The sequence below is a fragment of the Rhinopithecus roxellana genome, chromosome 16, assembly GCF_007565055.1.
Source record: "Rhinopithecus roxellana isolate Shanxi Qingling chromosome 16, ASM756505v1, whole genome shotgun sequence".
NCBI lineage: Eukaryota > Metazoa > Chordata > Mammalia > Primates > Cercopithecidae > Rhinopithecus > Rhinopithecus roxellana.
The window spans coordinates 20731554-20736740 of NC_044564.1; the positions used below are offsets into that span (position 1 = coordinate 20731554).

The 5187-nt window shown below is 45.1% G+C and overlaps 1 pseudogene across 1 annotated transcript; it reads right to left on the reverse strand.

Moving 5' to 3' along the window:
• Positions 1–3546: 3546 nt before the first annotated feature.
• Positions 3547–4061, reverse strand: LOC104667536 (annotated as a pseudogene). The gene has a single exon (XR_004054011.1). The product of XR_004054011.1 is annotated as a 60S ribosomal protein L32 pseudogene (transcript).
• Between the last annotated feature and the right edge of the window lie 1126 nt (positions 4062–5187).

Here is a 5187-nt window from a genome sequence, read left to right on the forward strand (position 1 = left end):
TTTGTATGGTGTCTGGTAAACATACAGTACAGTAACGGCTTAATAAATGTGAGTTGACTCTTCCTCCTCCCTAAACCTTCCCCGTTTCAGATGCCCTGACACACACATACACACACACACACACACACACACACACACTCACATACACATACACCTTTCCACCTTTCCCAACCAGGGCCCTGGAAGCCCAGATTATGGGGGAATTAGAAAACAGATAAAGGGGCCAGGTGCAGTGGCTCACACCTGAAATCCCAGCACTTTGGAAGGCTGAGGTGGGTGAATCACTGGAGGTCAGTTCAAGACCAGCCTGGCAAATATGGTGAAACCCCATCTCTACTAAAAATACAAAAGTTAGCTGGGCGTGCTGGCACATGTCTATAATCCCAGCTACTTGGGAGGCTGAGGCAGAAAAACTGCTTGAACCCAGGAGGCGGAGGTTGCAGTGAGCTGAGATCACACCATTGCACTCCAGCCTGGGCAACAGAGTGAGACTCTGTCTTTCAAAAAAAAAAAAAAAAAAAAAAAGAGGCCGGGCATGGTGGCTCACGCCTGTAATCCCAGCACTTTGGGAGGCCAAGGTGGGTGGATCACAAGGTCAACAGATCGAGACCATCCTGGCCAACATGGTGAAACCCCGTCTCTACTAAAAATTCAAAAATTAGCTGGTCATGGTGGTGTGTGCCTGTAGTCCCAGCTACTTGGGAGGCTGAGGCAGGAAAATCGCTTGAACCCAGGAGACAGAGGTTGCAGCGAGCCGAGATTATGCCACTGCACTCCAGCCTGGCAATAGAGCAAGACTCTGTCTCAAAAAAAAAAAAAAAGAAAGAAAGAAAGAAAGAAAGAAAGTAGATAAAGGCACCAATCCACTCCCCACCATTCCCCACTTTCCAAATGTGACTCCTCCCCCCACTTTCAACCACACTGCCTAGAGAAGGCCCAGAAGCTCTCTCCCTCCACACCCCACAACATCACAATTATATTCAACAGTTACTGAGCAGTTCTTCTGTGCCAGGAGCTGTGTTGAATGCCTTTTGTGCAGGATTCCCCAACCCAGGAGCCAGGGCAGGCCACCCTCAGGGGTCCCAGCCAGGCCCGAGTTTTCAAGACAAAACCTTCTGGAACTCCTGCAGCCCCAAAGCCCAACCCTTCAGGCAACACCAGCCCCAAAGATCCCCAAGTAGCTGGACACGGTGGCTCACACTTATAATCCCAGCACTTTGGGAGGCCGAGGCAGGAAGATCCTGAGGTCAGGACTTCGAGACCAGCCTGGCCAACATGGTAAAACCCTGTCTCTACTAAAAATACAAAAATTATCTGGGAATGGTGGCAGGCACCTGTAGTAATCCCAGCTACTCGGGAGGCTGGGGCAGGAGGATCGCTTGAACCCAGGAGGCAGGGGTTGCAGTGAGCCAACATTGCACCACCATACTCCAGCCTGGGTGACAGAGTGAGACTCCATCTCAAAAAATTTTTTTAAAAAGATCTCCAAGCATGGCTTCCTGAGGCTGGACATTACAAAGAGCTAACCTTCGAAACCCAGCGCTCTCCCACATGCTGCCTTTTTTAATCTTAGGATTGTAATTTCAACTTTTTTTCTGAACTGATATAGCAATGTTCCTTGGGAAAGAAAAAAAAATTGAAAATGACATTTACCAAAGTCATTCTTTCAACTTTGCTTTTCAGTTGGGTTTTACTGAGTTTGACAAATTGGAGATACAGTAACAGCTTTCTAGTCCTTTCATAAATATATAGATCTGCAACCCTGAAACTTGAAAGGAAAGGAAATTATCCGTTCAAATAGACTAGGTTTGCCCAGCAGCTCCCTTTCCCCTTCCATTCTCTTCCTATACATATTAACAGAATTTCATAAGACATCTCCTAGCAGCGTTTCCACTGTAATTAATTGCTTTTCACTCAAAGTGACACATCTAAGAAATGAACTAGCACAAAGAAAGATATATTTAAGAAATTGAGAGCTCAGTTAATTTTACTATGGATTGCTGTGAAAAGAAGTAGCTCTTCTTTAGAAAAAGAGGGACTCTCGAAGATTAAAGAAGTTTGCCTTACTTAGAAAAAGATTACAAGAAACAGAGCAAAACTTTATCAGGTGTTGACTCTGGGTAATGGAGGGTAGATACATATTTCCTCGCTTCTAATGCGTTTGTGAGCTTTCTACATGTTCAAAAATAAGCATGAGTTATTCTTATAGAGAAAATAAAAATATATACTCGGGGTGATAGCTGCTGAGATTAAGACCCCAATGTCACAAGTCATTTCCCATCTCTCACTTCCCACCTTTTCCTGGTAAAAACATCAGAGGAAAGGAGGGAGAAGGTTGTATCATTGAGAAGGTCTTGTCCTTGAGTGAGCAGATGAGAATTCAAGAGATCGCACAACTTGCCCACGGTCACGAGTCATTGGCAAAGTTATGATTGCTTTCTGTGGTTCTAGGTTATCAGGTTATCTGCCCATAAAATGGTGTGATACTTTCCCCATTGCTCAGTTCTAATAAGTAATTAAAAATTGCTCTAAGCCAGTCCAGAAACACAGGCACACCCATTAGAATAGACACTTCCAAGAAAACAGAAAATAACAAATGTTGGTGAAGATGGGAAGAAATTGGAAGACTTGTGCTCTGTTGGAGGGAACATATGATTGTATACAACTGCTGTGGAAAATGGCATGGTGGCTACTCAAAAAATTAAAAATAAAACTAACATATGCTCCAGCAATTTCTCTTCAGGGAATATTTCCAAAAGAAGTGAAAGCAAGGGTCTCAAGAGATATTTGCACACACCCATGTTTACTGCAGCATTATTCATGATAGCCAAGAGATGGGAACAACTCAGAGGAATGGATGAAGACATTGCGTATCCATATTATGGAATATTATTCACCCTTAAAGAGGAATGCAATTCTGATACATGCTACACATGGATGAACCTTGAGTACATTACACTAAGAAATAAGCCAGTCACAAAAATACACATACTGCCTGATTCCACGTATATGAGGTATCTAAAGCCATTGAATTCATAGAAACAGAAAGTAGAGTGGTAGTTACCAGGGACAGGAGGGAGGAGGTGAGAGCAGTTTTTGTTTAATGGGTATGGGTTTCAGTTTTGCAAGACAAAAGCCTTCTGGAGTGCTGCTTCACAACAACATGAATATATTTAACACGACTGAATGGTACACATAAAAATGTTAAAACAGTCGGGCACGGTTTCTCATGGCTATAATCCCAGCACTTTGGGAGGCCAAGGCAGGTGGATTGCTTGAGTCCAGGTGTTTGAGACCAGTCTGGCCAATAGGGCAAAACCCTGTCTCTACCAAAAATACCAAAAAAAAGAAATTAGCTGGGTGTGGTGGCACAGGCCTCTGGTCCCAGCTACTCAGGAGGCTGAGGTGGAGGATCGTTTGAGCCTGGGAGGCAGAGGTCACAATGAGCTGAGGTCGCTCTACTGCCCTCCAGTCTGAATGACAGAGTGAGGACCCCATCTCAAAAAAAAAAAAAAGATAAGATGGTACATTTTATGTTAGGTGGGCTTTTTTTTTTTTTTTTGCAGTTTTTACATTTATTTAAACAGAAAACGTGCACACCAGCTGTCTACTCATTTTCTTCACTGTGCAGCCTGGCATTGGGGTTGGTGACTCTGATGGCCAGCTGGGCGGCTCTTTCCACGATGGCTTTGCGGTTCTTGGAGGAAACATTGTGAGCAATCTGGGCACAGTAAGATTTGTTGCACATCAGCAGCACTTCCAGCTCCTTGACGTTGTGGACCAGGAACTTCCGGAATCCACTGGGCAGCATGTGCTTTGTTTTTTTGTTGCTCCCATAACCAATGTTGGGCATCAAGATCTGGCCCTTGAATCTTCTACGAACCCTGTTGTCAATGCCTCTGGGTTTCTGCCAGTTACGCTTAATTTTGACATATCGGTCTGACTGGTGCCGGATAAACTTCTTGGTTCTTTTTTTTGACAATCTTGGGCTTCACAAGGGGTCTGAGGGCGGCCATGATGCCGAGGAGGAGATGGCTGCCACCTCCGTAGGCAGCGCCGAGGAAGAGAGAAGGGCTAGGTGGGCTTTTTTAACCCACAATTTTATAAAGAAAAAGAATAGGTTGAAGACATAAGCAGGCTACTGTCTGTTTCCATGGGCTTAAATGCATTTCTCTAATAACCCTGGCGGTGATCTGATTAGCAGGCAGCCTGTGGTCACCCTCCATAGATCTCATTGGTTCCTTCATGTGACACCCACAGCAGGAACCAGACAGAGGTCCACTAGACATGGAGTGACCAGAGCCCAAGAACAGGGAGGACCCTGAAACCAAGTTGACTTCCTGCGGATGCCCTTAACTCCTAAGTGAGCACCCCCCGGGAAAGACAGGGTTGGCCTCAGAGCCCAGCAGGTCTGAGCCTTTTAAGAGAGGAGGAGTTGAGTCCCCTCTGGGAAGAGGAGGGCTGAGGGGCAGAAAGCTAGGAAGAGAGTTACAGTCAGGCCCCTGCAGAGTCATAGATCACTTGGAGCCCAAGGATTGATTTCCAAAGCAGAAAGAGGAATCAGAGATCAGCCCCTCCTCCTGCTGGGCTGCCTCTCATGTTCAGGTCACTCAGCTTGTCTTCTTGGTTTCACTCTGATTCCTCCAGCCTCTGACATATCCTATTACTTACCTTGGCTCCTACCTCTCATGTCTCCCTGATCTTACTACCGTTTGCACCTCTGCTCATGAATTTTTTCATTTATTCTTCCACTCATTCTTCTGTTCATTCATTCATTCATTTGATCTGTTACAGAGGTTAAGAGCACAGACTCTGCAGCCACACTGCCTGAGTTCAAGTCCCAGCTCTGCCCTTGACCTTGAGCAAGTTACTTCTCTGTGCCTCCATTTCTCCATCCCTCAAATGGAAATTAAAATGACGCTTACTTCAAAGTGTTACTAGAACATTAAAGGACTTAAATACATGCCTGGCACATAGTCAGCACTCAAAGCGCGTTAGCTTTGATCATTCATTCATTCATTCATTCAGTGAGCAAACATTCACAAAATATGCACGTCGGGCGTAGGTGAGACTATGTTGGGGGCAAGAAAGAGAAAGAATTAGATACAGTCCTTGCCCTTGATTAGCTCCCAATCTAGTGCGGGAAACAGACTTACACACAACTAAACGTAAACCAAAATAGGAACA